A 13959-nucleotide genomic window follows, 5' to 3' on the forward strand; every position below is an offset into this window, starting at 1 on the left:
AAGTGAAAATTTCAAGGCTGATTCAGGCTATTCCAACATCTTTCTCTATGTTGATTGCAGTTCTGTGTAGTGTATGCAAGCCTATATGCTCTGAGTGCTGGTTAAAAACTAGTAACAAGCAGAATCTCCAATAAATGTTACACATAAATGGATTAAAAATGTGCATGTTCAGTTTTGTACTTAGCAGTACTTTCCTAATCCGTAAAGCTTTAGAAAATGATGCATGCAAACACTGACTCATAAACAGTCATGGCTGTGAGCCAGTGCTCTTCAGTACTGTAAAGAGAGAAGTAGTTTTATCAATACCACAGGAGAGCAAAGTATCTCAGATAAATGTTTTCCAATTTATAGCATATAAGAAGGTGTTTGGTCTTGGTATTTGATATGAAGGATTTTAAGGAATGAAGATAGCTGTTTGTCATGGAGAGGGAAGAACATATTGCACAGTCATTACATGAGGGTAATTGTCATGACTTTACCAGTGACAACAAAGGGACATAAAAATTTATGCCAACTAGAGGTGTCTCTTTTTTTTTTTCTGCCCCTGTCAAGTGGAAAAGATTTTATTCAGGCGGAAGGCGTGATGTTGTGTTTAGCTGCAATGCATTTTGACTTCTGTGGGAAATTTAGGTTAAGAAATGAGTTTACAGGAAGTTACAAGCCAAAACTATTTATGCTTCTGAACCTTAAATCAAAGGTATATTCATGCCAATCTGTTATACTGTTAGAACCAGCAAGGATATAATAAATCTTGTAACCTGGTGCACTTTGGAACATACCTTTCTTTGAAAGGTGAAGAGTAGTGTTCTGATCTATTAGATGGAGGACTTATCAGTTTGCTGGGCACATGCCAAGTGTTGCTCAGTTAATGTTGAATGAGTTGCACTGGGGAAGTCAAATCCTGATGACAAACTTGCTAGTTTTGTAACAGCTTATCTTCTGGTTTCAGCTTGAAATTATGATACTGGTTATAAACAGGATGAATTGGTAGATGAAGCTCATATATTACGTATTTTTTTGATACATGTCCCCATGTATAAGGCTAAAAGTGCATTAAACAGTGATATTTCAGCTACTTCCTCAGTATATTTTCTCCCTTTGTGGAACTCTTATGTTTGGCAGAAATGGGTAAAGTGATGCATTTTAGCAAGAAGATATTTGCAGGAGGTGCAAAGCAGTGACCAGTTGGTACTATCAGACTTGCTCCTCTTATCAGTCTGATTATTCCTAACACAAGAACCAGGACCTCTCAGGGTTGATATTTCCTTTCAGTAATGCTTTCTCAGATGTATATGCCTGGAAAGTAATAGGAAGGCTTCAGGATTGGAGCACCTTTCACATTGTTTGCTGCTACACAAAATAATGTGCTTGGAAAGGCTAGCAGACTCAGGCTGTAACTCAGCAACTCAACTCTATCTGGCGAATGGAAGCCATTCAAACTGAGTGCAGGGTGAACATTCTCATTTTAAATCTTGACTATTTAATGTTTTCTAATAAGTTTTATGGGTGCGGATTGTTGGGATTTGTTTGTTTTGGTTTTGTTTGTGTGTTTTTGTTGGTTTTGTTGGTTTTTTTTTTTTTCCAATTTCTCTCCATTCTCTGGGGATTTTTGTTTTAATTCATCCAGCACACCACACAGAAGATACTAGTGAGTTGGTCCCATGTTAAGGACACCCAGCATTACGGCACCTGAGTATGCCCAAGAATCATTATTCTCATTGTACTTTTTAGTGCCTTTAACTCTGATCACCTCTTTGCTCCGAAGTCCCTCAGAAAATTATCTTTGTGTTAATGTAGGCTAGTTTACCTTGTCAAATATATTTCTTAATCTGTGGTCTGCTTCAGTGCACAAGTGTTTTAAAGATGTTTTTGACAATATTGATTATTGAAATGACTCGTTTTTAAGCCTTCTTCTAAAAGGCAGTCGTTAGTTATGCCTCTCTCTCAAGTTGTTACTAATGCATGACTCATAATCCTTTTCTTTTTTTCTCTGGATAAATTTTCATGTAAGGTATTGACCAACATGAAATTATTCAAAAAATAAATAAAAAATCAAGCCTTAGTTACAGGCTCTTACTTATTTACAGTTAACAAAGCTCGTAGAAAGAATAGGTTAGAAACTGCAAGCCATCTTTCTAAAACCACTGTTCTCTATGTCTTTATTTATTGCAATACTGTGTAGTCCTGCCTTTACCCAATGCATTAAAGCTGATCCTGTATTGTTGCTCACTGAAATGCCCTTGAAGACTCCTGCTGTCTGTACCAGTGTGTTCTCAGCTCTGGTGCTGAGAAGAGTTCTGCTTTATGACTTGGGAAGAGTTTGAACCCTTAGCTCTGCAGGGCCAGCAGGACTTAGTTTTATTTTTCTGTAGGAAGATGGATCATCTGGGAACAGCTTGCCTTACTCCCTATGATTAACAACTCTTTTCCCCCTCCCTCGGCTGTACTCCTTTTCCTTTATAGTCTTCAGGCACTCAGCAAACTGTCTGGCCCTGAGCATTTAATTTTTCAAGCTGTTGTGTAAATTTGAGTCTCTGACATCACGCTGCAAATTCCTTCTTAGTTTAGGCAGACTTTTTATAAATAAAGTCTTCTAAATAATTTAACTCTTCATCATCTTGAAGTCTTTCATTTCTACCTTATCACTTAACATTACTTTACAGAGGATTGATTTTCTCCCAGATCTTTCTTCTCCCAGATCTTTCTTCTCCCAGCTGATATTGACCCAGACCGCCAGTCATACACTGGTTTATGCATAGTGATCTCTGCCACGTTTACTGCCATGAGAGATTTTACAGCATAGTTTTGGACTAAATGGTAAAGCATAGCTGAAGCCTGGCTACAGTTGGCAAACATGGTTATTCTTGCTAAGTGATATCTCTAATTACTCAAGCCTGCTGATATCATCAGTGTTATCAGTGCCCTGGTCCCTCATAAAGCATATGAAAACAGTTTCAAATTGTTCTTTTCTATTGTAGGTAACTTTTACCTCTCTTTTATGAGAAGAGGCTAAATACACTTTTTACATTTCGTGGTGAGTGTGTGTGTGATCTTTATCATTCTTGGGACAGGCCACGATCAACTCAACTGTAGGAGCACAAATAGAGATGTTGAAATAGACTCTGCCATCCAACCCTGGACAGACTATTCTTTGTCTAGAGAGATTTCAAGAGAGAATGTCATCTCTGTCTCTTCCTTCTTTTCTGAAAGTCTCTGAACTGGTGAGTCAAAACAGAAAAGCAGACAGCTTGTGCTGTGTTATCCCGGCTGCAAGTGGAAGATGAACTAGCATGATTTCTTTAGAGTTGCTGGCATGAAATCTGACATGTTGAGAGAGGTTTTCCTCCATTTTAAGTGTCACATCATCCCTCATTGCTTGCCCAGTGTTACTGCTAGCCCACAGCCATTACGTCTATCCTTTGCTTTCATTCCTGTCTCTTTCAACAAGCTTCCATCTGTTCTCTAACTTCTGGGCATGATTTTGGTTTTTAGAGGACTTGTTGCAGCCCTAATGACTTCTGTGTTGCTTTAATCTTGCTCGTATTTTTGGATATGAGGTTAATAAGGAGCAGCTTCCATTTCTAGATATTTTATAGGTATTTATGGACACTTTAACGATCTTCTGTTTATGTCTTTTTAACCAACCTTCAGAAAGGTTTAAACAGTTTGAAAGTTACCCATTTGAAATTCATCACAGCTGCTTGTTCTTGATGATTGCTGTCTCTTTTTCCATGCACAATTGTGCACTCGCTATAATACAGTAATTTTCCCATGTTACCTTATAAAAAAATGCTGCAGTTTCTGCACGCTGCACAAGATAACTGAGAATAATTTTTTATTTCCTATTTTTTTTATTACGTAATTTTTGTACAGGGTTAATATTTTTCTCTAAATTGCCTTTGGTGTGTGTGTATGGGAACTGCTCAGTCTAATTGAGCACCTGGAGGAAAAAATGCAGTCAGCCCTGGGAGTGTGCCCAGGTGAAGGCCATTCAGCTGTGTGACCAAAAGAGGTGTGGAGTCTGGCTGCACCTCTCTTAGACCCCATATAAGGTCTGACTGCCACTGGGGAAGGATCACTGGTTGGCAGTCTTTCCCTTGTGGTGTCCTTTCTGTGAGCCTAGATCTTCCTCCCTTTCTTTATAGCACCTTTCTATTGTGCTGGTCCTTCTGTCATCACACTGTTGTTGTAATGCCTTTCCTATCATATTGATCTGTCCAACTGCTACTGTATGTTTTTTAAATACCTGATTCTGGAAAAGATTGTTAAAAAAAAGTTTTTGATCAGGTTTATTTTCGATGTGACACTAGTCTGCTAACAGCAGACACTTAAGGTTTTCTGGAAAATATGCCATTTGCAAAGTCAGAAGTGTGTTTCTGGTAAGGTAAGAAAGAACATCTCATTATACTGGCACTGAATGACAGTCTTTTCTTACTCTAAGCCGTGTGACAAACAGGTATTTTAGGCTATGACTTTTGGACAATCTCACAGTAGTGTGCAAGAAGCTTTTCATAAGAGTAGTAGAGTATTCAGTTTGAACGTGATATATTCATGCTTTTGTGATAACAAATGCATGCTTTCAAAATGGGAAGCAGCTTGACTTAAACTACGTCTAAACATTTGTAGTTATAAAAATGCATTTTTCAGACATGGAGGGAAAATTTCATCATGAAAAACTTGTACGTACAGGATTGCAGCTGAATGTCTAACTTGGACCAGGAAATTAAAGCTGACAACTTACTATCTTTACCTTAGTATACTGAAAGATTGTGGAATTTTTTATTACCACATAAAATTTACTCATATTTTCAAAGTAGGTTCCTATTTTACCAGTTTAAATAACTGAAATTCTTTCATTTCAATATCAGTAGTTCCCTAATGTTAGAAGTCCTAAAAATAGTTTCTGATAATGATAGAAAAAATGTACGTAAATAATCTGGTAAAGTGGAACTCATACCCAGCCATTCGTTGTAGGTCTTGGGTTGTAAAAGAGATAATTTATTGCAGAGGTTTGTTTTGGTACGTGCATGTTGTCTAGTTGCTGTTCTGCATTACATTAGTTTATTCTTGGCTTAGAAATACAGAATGGGCTTAATCAAATCTGTGTACTACTTCTGTTCTTGAGTTGGTCATTTGAAGGCAAGAACCAAAGCAAAAAGCTTTGAAGTTGGTGATGTGTGTTTGATTACTTTAAGATTCACTGATTTCTTTCCTCTTAATTAGGTTAAGGTAATCATGAAATGCTTGACAACTGTAGTCTAAATGTCATTAGTTTGTTACTCATATACTTGACAAATGGATGGTTGGAATGTCATTAATTTCGCAGTCCTTTTGCTTGTTCTTTGGAATGAAAGAAGGAAGAAAGAGCTTTTATTTCTTGAAATTGCAGTAAAGATACCAATAAATAGAGAAACTGTAGAAAATAATATTGAAACAACATACAGAAAAATTAGCAAAATTGAATCCACCAACAAGCTGACAGCTTGTGGGGATTTTCTTAACATGACGTCTGATTTTCCTGCACTTTTTCTGTTCATAAGATATTAGAGTATTTCAGAGGCTAAGGAATCTAGTTCCTCTAGGATGTTAGAAGAGAAACAAATCTCTTGACTGATGTTTGATTTCTACAGTTAATTGGTATTAAGATATCATATGCTTATAGGAATATCATATGCAAATGGTATGTAATGTCGCTGTGTGGTATTCAGCATTTAGATTAATGAAGAAATCACAGCCAAATCAATGATTTTTTTTAAGTGTTACTGTGATATCATTATTAATATCCAGCTTGTGCCTCAGAAATTAGACAGTGATTCCTACAGGATCTGTCTGATTAGGCAGTCTGCAGTACTTTCTGTGATGCAAGATGATGCTACATTTTGTATGTACAAAACACATACAGATGCAAAGTACAATTAGACCAAAGAAATAAAACTGTAAGGAAATCTACATTAGAACCCCTGAAATAATTATGTAGTCCTAGAAGCTATACTATTTGTGGAAATCTCTGTGAATGGCTTAAGGTAAGCCTGTTATTAGATAAAGAACAACCAGGAGGTTTTAAAGTCACTGTGGCCTTAAATATTTGGGGTAAAAAAAAAAAAAAAAATTGAATGTTCCTATTCAAATATTATTGCGTAGTTGTGGCTCACCTTGGTTTTGTAATTGTTAATTGTTAATTGGTTAGTTTAGTCTAGAGCTGATTATTCTGTAGTCATAAACATGTTTTCTGAGGTGGTCCTTCCTGGATTAGGAGAATGCTTCTGAACCTCATGCATTCTGCAAGCAGAACCAAGAGAAAACAGTAACTAAAGTCTGAGGCACAGTTATGTAGTTGCTTTAGCTTTACTCCAGCATTTTTCCAGGTCTATGTTATTCCTTACTTCATGATGTGGATCAGGCTACACTCATGCCCAGTTGCTTTTTCCAGACTGCAGATATGTCTGCTAAGGAATATTTCCCGTTTTGCACCGTTAATGGCTTTTGAATATGGGCTTTTGAATTGACTTTCATGAATGCACAGTGTTGATTTGTGATTTGACCCCAGGTATTCTGTCTTTTGCATGACTGTATCTTTAAGACAAACCTGTTAATAAACATTTATTGTCAGAGAAAAAAATCTGATTGCATATCAGAGCAAAATCTTTGGTGTACTTCCTTACATAGTCCACTTAACTCTCTACGCAGGTTATGTGTTTGTGCACCTTCCACAATTCTTGTAACTTTTGCTTCCACACCATATTTTATCAGTCATATTGAAACTTCCAAAATAAAAACAAATTATCGAGCACGTCACATCTAGTATTTCAAAGCTTCTATTCTGTCTTGATCTTGGATATCTGATTTCGCTAATAGTCTTTGAAAGGATAGGCTCTTTGTTTCTCCTCTTTGTTTCTCTAGTCTGCTGTTGGTTTGGTTGGTTGGTTTTGTTAATATATTGTATATTTATTATTTTCCAAAACATCCATCTGACCCTGGAATCCTGCTAAGGGAGAAAATGGAATTTTCACAGCAAGGTACAGAGTTCCTAGGGGACTCACACAGGATACATGCTCTTTCATCTCTTTTAAGAAATTATAGACCTATAATTTTAAAACTTGTTTGTTGTTTTTTGTTGTTGTTGTTTGTTTTGTTTTGTTTTTTCTTCAATATATTTCTTATCCTGAGAGAACATTTTCTCAATTCTTCTTGCTTCAACAGAGCAAGCCTGTCTTTCCAAGGACAGATCATTAAATCTTGGTATATGCTGTTAAATTTCATGTGCTGAAATTAGCGAATTCTCCAATAGAGATGTTTTGTGGAATCTTTTTCTCTACTATCTCTGGAGTATTTAGGAATATTTTTCTCATGGTTCGTTTATTATTACATTTGGGTTGTTTTCTTATTTTGTAGTTGCTTTTTGGTTTGCACTTTGAGGAGTGGAAGGAGCAGCTACTACCGCATTGACACAGGCCTTAAAATTTTGCTTCAGTATTTTATTGATCTGAACATGTGCCCTTTCTTGGGCATACTTGAAGTCAAGTCAGCAGTGTCAGAGATGAGGGATCTGTGAAGTTGCCCCCTCTGCATTGCCCAGAAGATGGGGCAAAGCTCATCTGCAGTCTTAGTGTATCTTAGGAAATATTGTAACTCAGAGAAGAAACTAGATGGGAGGAAATGTCATTTGTAGGTGTTAAGTATCTGTTTCTGTGCTTTGTATTTCACTTTGTATCCTATAGTTGGGTATGTGGGCACATGACATCATGCTGGATAGTTTCTCTTCCTTTCCCCTCTCCCATTTTCAGGTGGAAGGTAATCCTGGTCCAGTGAATATGAGCCAGAACATCCTTATATCATTTTATTTTTCCTCATGCTTGTGAGGTGGTTTGTTTGTGTCATCTTCTGGATAGGCTGATCATGCAATAGAACTTCTATATTTCCTACAATGACCCCTTGTTCTATATTTTTTTTACAGACTTTTAAAATTTCCATCTCCACTGTTCTCCCCTTTTTTTTTGTCTTTAAAATATGATACCCAGAAACGTAGCCTGAGGGCTATTTCTTCTAGGCTGATATAGCAAAACATCTGTGCTTCTGTTTTTATTGCAGATTCTCTCAGCAGCAGAAACGTGTAAGCACGTAAAGATAATGAACATTATGAGTCTGCAGCTAATGACAAAGTTTTGGAATTTGCATTTTTCTTGAGTCTGCTTTTTCTAGATTTGTCTCCTGTCCCAGTGTGGATGACTTCTGGGCTCATGTAAAATATTCATTAGCTGGAGTCACAAGAGTTCTGGTAAATACAGCAGGGCTCTTCTGAAACTCATCAACTTTTCCTATCCCTGCAAGCAGCCAAGCAGAACGGTCTTGATTTTAGAGAAAAAGAGGCTGGTAGGTGTTTTGTGCTGTTACTGGTGATGCGCTCATAGTTTTACTTTCAGCCCAGGACCCAAACATATAATTTGCAGAGGTGAGGTATTGCAAACAGGCTGAAGAGGCTGTGCAGTCAGTCAGCACAACAGGGTGCAAGGACAACATTGTTGGTCAATTTTGCTTTTATGCAGGTTGGACTACCTTGTCATCATTTGCCTTGCTTTCTTACTGACGGAGCAAACGTGCTTGGAGGGGGTAGGGACAATGTGCATGGGGAATGCTGCTCCTTACCCACTGAACCTTGTTAATTACCAAATGGGCCCACATCTTTCTCTGAACCACAAACTGTTTGCTTTTTCTACTGCAGAATTACTCATCATTACTAAGTGTGTGTACTGTGTAACTGAAGAGTGCGTTGGAAGTCACTGTAGGTAATGTGAAAGGCATATTTGCTGAAAGCTTAAATGGTACCAGTAGAAATAGCTAATTAATATCAGTTCATAAAATTTATGATTCCTTTGTTTCCAGGTGTTAACTTCAGTTCATTTGGTAGCATGTATGGTGTCTTTGCTTTTAGTCACTTGACTTTGAATGTTTCTTAAACCAAAAGACCTATCACATCCTAGAAAGCTTAAGTTCTTTTCAAACCAAGTTCCACACAAGTTTGTCCTTCATTTCTTTTTTTTTTTTTTTCTTTCTTTCCTATTTCCATTTAAACCTTTCTACTTTAGAATAGTGTCCTTCCGTTTTTAATAATCATTAGGCTAAATGTCTTTTATGACCATGTTTGCAACAAAAAACACCTTACAATCTGTATGCCTATGTCTGCACTCACACAACGCAGGCACTTGGAGTAGAAGATTTGGAAAGCTTTTGAAAGCATCTTATTTTGAAATTTCAGCATTTATGCAAGTGATACCTGCCCCTTGGGATGAACCCTGTTAAATTCAATTGAGTTCCTGTAATGCAAAGAATACACTTTCCTTTGCTGTGGGTCAAATGATGATTTTAAAGCTTCAGGCTTCTAGCTATGCAGTCGCCAAAAACGAAATTCCAGCTGAGTTCAGTGATTATCCACCCAAAGCCTAAAATTGCTGGTATTTTAGCTACTGGATATCACCAAATGTACAGATGGGAAGAAAAGTAGTCGTGAACTTGTAGCAAGAGAAAAGAGGAAGAAGAAAGACTGCTGAGTCCTTAAAACTTGAGTTGCAAAAACAGGAAAACTGAGGTCAATAAAATCATACAGGCAGCTGTGTGTGCAGAGTTAGAACTGTTTGGGTTCTGCAGGTATGCCAAGTATTTCTAACTGCAGTTTGAGGCAGTGCAATTTCAGCTCGATGTAAAGTGGCTGAGAACTGGAGCTCCTTGCTCTGAGAACAGCAGCAGGACTAAGGAGGAGGGGGGATAAAAAACGAGGAGATTAAAAAAGGTTTAATTCATTTAATGCAGTTAGAAAAGATCTTCCCTCTTGCTGAAGGAATAGTGATTTCAATGAAAATCACCTTCTGTGGACAGCATTTAACATCTACGTTTTCTCCCTTGCATCATGTTTATAACTCTCTACCTTGATTTGGCTGTTTGGTGTATTTCCATTTACTTTTTTTTTTTTTTTTTTTTTTAATTTATAACCTTTGGCCATTGAGCAGCCTGCCACAAAACCAATGAGTAATGGAATGAATGCATTAAAAGAAACTCTCTGTACTACAATTTACGCAGGATCTGACTCTTTCAAATTCTTCAGAACTTCATCCTAGCTTTGAAAGTGATGGGCTTGAACAGTGAATTGAGTTTCCTTGATGGAGCTGACCTCCAGGAATCTCATCCTTTTCAACTGCAAGAATAAAAGCTTTTCTTAGTTTCAAAGTTTGTCTTTTTTTTTTTTTTTTCCCTAAACATCTCTTGATAGTGTTAGAAAGCTGGAACATCAGACAAGTTATTTTTATAGAGCTATACTGTTTTTCTTATGCCATGGCTTTGACAGATTTGCAGCGTAACTTCAGCTACCAAGCTCGTTTTATCTGTTTGGATTTCAAGCTGTGGTCAGTCTGATCTGCCCCATTTTTTCCTTTCAGGAAAGAAGAATAGGGTAGTAAAGATATCATTATTCTGAAATTTCTAGTGTTAAAATAATATGTAACGCTATACTTGGTTTCAGCCTTAATGATCAGAGACACAGAGGTGCTTTGTATCTCTGAGCTGTGCCTGTCACAGAACACATACTATGAAGAAATAAAATCAAGGGCTACTTCCCTTTCCTACTTTTAATTCTGTTCAGAAAGAAAATAGTCCTGTACTGTGTCCAAAAGTTGGATAAACAGAATATTTTGGAACCAACAAATGAATGGGAATTGCCGTAAAGTGGAGCATCATTAAAGTATTCAAAATGCAGGTGCAAAAAGCTCAGGAGCCAAACTAGTGCTTATGTCATCCAGTGTCATGCAAGTGAGACTTATTTTCACTGGAATTATCTTACAGAAAACTAATTAGAAAAATCATACATGTGCTGCTCTTCTACACAGCAGTGCAAAACACTGAACACTAGGCAACCAAATAGTTCTCTGTAATTAGACTTCTTTGCTCTGAGTACCTACATAATGTCTAAAATACAGCTTTCTGGTTTCACTGTCCATAAGTGTAAAACTTAGGAGCTCTGGCAGGACCAGGCTGTATGGCTAGCCCTTTCACCTGAATCATTTTAATAGTTGTGTATTAGGATCAGCAATAATGCTTTGTGAAATATTTTGTTTGCTAATCAAAAAGCATCACTGATCCTTATTAAGCCTGGAGAAGAGAGGGCTCTGAGGGGAGACCTTATTGCGACCTTCTAATAGTTGAGGGGGGCTTATATTGGACAGGAGGGATACTGACTTCTTACACAGTCTGACAGAGATGGACAAGGGGAAATGGCTTTAAACTACAAGAGGGAAAAATTAGGTTAGATGTTTGGGTAAATTCTTTACTCAGAAGGTGGAGAGGACCTACTGCTTGTGCCCAGCACTGTGGGTGCTCCATTCCTGTAGGTGCCCAAGGCCAAGTTGGATGGGCCCTGGGCAGATGCTGGGGGCAGCCCTGCCCACAGCAGGTGTTGGGACTGCATGGGCTTTAGGGTCCAACCCAAACCATCTTGATCTAAGACATTATTAACTTTCCCAGTCATCCCTGAAAGAGCACTATAACAGGAGCTACATAGAAGCACAGGCTTTAGCAGCATGTAGCCCAATTTGTCATCTGGCCAGCCAATATAATGAGGGAATTATAAAAGAAATAGGAAAGAAAACTTCACTATGGTCATGTTGGATAGAACTGCTTAAGAAAGCAGCTGAGGAGACATAGAAAAAGTCATGCTTAAAGAGCTGCAGCTGGGCAGTGGGAATAAACTTGAGACTATTAATAACTACCTGAGATAGACTTCCAACCTCCCAGTAGCTTTTTACTTTCTCTGTGAGAGCTCCCTTACTGTGTGATTGCTTGAAAACAATATCTTCATAACTTGTTCTTTGCACTGATATGAAGAGAAGATAAGAACTGGTAACGCAATTTGCTGTTTCTTCTAACAATACTTTTTTTTTTTTCTTTCTTTAGTAATTTGGTACAGTATTGAACATGCATACAAAACTGGAGTCCAAGGAAGACTTTGAGTGCAGGAATTGTATGTGATTCCTCAGTACCTTTAGCTGGCCATCCTTGGTAGCCATAATGGACAAGGAGATGAATAGGAACATTTTTCTCTGCCTAGGGAAATGTCTGCTTTAAATTGAGTTGCCTTAGGTGACAGGAGAAAGTTAGCTAGCGTTTTCTGAAATATTTTTTTGAGTTTATGTGCTTCAGTGCATCATCAGATACCGCCTGGATGGATACCACCCTCAGTGGAAGTAAATTTTAGCTGTAATTCTCAGTAGTGGTGTTTAGCCTGGATGCCTAGACAGGCGAGACTATTTTGTCTGATGTCAAAATTAGTAGCAGATCTTTTCATCGTAACTGTTCTAACTGCAGCTAACCTGAGATTACCAAAATCTAAGTCTTCTCCTGTGAATACCTGAATAAGCATCAGATATTGTTGTTGCTTTTTGCTTTTTTTTCTTTTTTCCTTTCCAGTTCTTCCACTGTTGAATAAACAACCTTCTACTCTTTGTTTCTTTTTGGTATTTTGTATGTATTCCACAGGACATTGCTACATTAATCAGGCTCCAAACTAGAGTGTTGTTAATGGTTTTACTGTATCTATTCTTTCTATCTAATATAGCAGCATCTCTTAATGCTTTTGGAAGACTTAGAAAGATTAGATAAGCTTTCATGACTGCAGCATAGGGTAGAAAGAGTATTCAAACTGGCTGTAAAAGGAGTGCTTGGAGATCAGCAGAAATCTACTGCAGCAGTATGGAACTCCAGTTATGTTGATTTACTGAGCTGCAAAGTCACAGGTGGGATGCGGTGTAGCTCCCCTGAAGGCTAACTCAGGTATTTTTTGCATTGCTCTGTAGTTTGTGGATACATACCTGAGCATGAGATGTTTCTACAAGGTTTATTTAGCTTGCTTTTTTTAATGACGCAGTCTTAATGTTGACCCCATAGAAAGAGGGATGATCTTGCTCATGTCAAAAACTCAGTTTGCTGTGGGCTTTCTGTATGATAATTAGTCATCTTACTATTTGCTTTTGTTTACAATATAATTTCATACACGTTGTACCTAAATAAATAAACAAATAAGGGTATTTCTGTGCCTGAAGGATACATTTTGAATGAGAAGGGGACATTCCACTGCTGTGCTGCTGAAGTCTCTGAGTGTATAAATGACTAATGTATATTCACGTTGTCAATAGCAATTGAAAGGCTCCTGCTTTCCTGACCACAAGAAATTGCATTTTGGCTTTTGTTCTCCTCCAGTCATTGTGGTTTTTCCACATTACCCATGAGGTAAATAGCCTCAGGAGCCACTGAAACAGAAAGGGTTACATATAAAGAAGAGCATTCAAAAGAATGTGGTTTTGTTAAGTTGTTCTTGCCATTTTTGTTGTTTTGTTGTTTTTTTTCCTTGGCCTCTTTACCCCCACCCCAAAGGAAAATAACTGACTTAGTCTGTCTCTGCTGTAAAGATAAAGCTTGTGACAGTGTAAGCTTCATGCATGTAAACACATCTGTGAATTGTTTCTGACCCAACAGTGTCAGACCTTTTAGAATTACCTCTGGTTGTTGGTTTAAGTACACTCCCACTGTAGTTCTTAAAAACTGTTCAGATTTGTCATGATGCTATGTAGGAGTTGTATAAAATACAAGCAAAGCGAGCTTGTCCACCTGTTTCTCATTGCACATTAAGTGGCAAAAGATAGCATCTGTAGGCCCTATGAAACCAGTGGTTTGCCTGAGAGGTTTGTTAAATTTCCATGCTGGCAGTGGTCCTTAATTGAATTGACTTCCTTCATCTTCTATTTCTGCATGATATAATGCCAGCAAAGAGTCTGTAGCACTTATGAGAGGAATTGCAGTGGAAGAAAGAGAATAGATGAAGTGAGAAGGTACAGGGGTCTTTGAGCAATGGATGTCTTGTTGTCTCCACTCAAACACGTCCACAGTGGCAATCGTGGTGTCTTAGTTTCAGCTGGGTTG

The 13959-nt window shown here is 37.7% G+C and overlaps 1 protein-coding gene across 38 annotated transcripts in view; it reads left to right on the plus strand.

Moving 5' to 3' along the window:
- Positions 1-13959, plus strand: part of NRXN1 (neurexin 1) — a 606274-nt gene that overhangs the window by 455571 nt on the left and 136744 nt on the right. The gene's annotated exons all lie outside the window — the stretch shown is intronic.

This window comes from Coturnix japonica, chromosome 3 (assembly GCF_001577835.2).
Source record: "Coturnix japonica isolate 7356 chromosome 3, Coturnix japonica 2.1, whole genome shotgun sequence".
Taxonomy (NCBI): domain Eukaryota; kingdom Metazoa; phylum Chordata; class Aves; order Galliformes; family Phasianidae; genus Coturnix; species Coturnix japonica.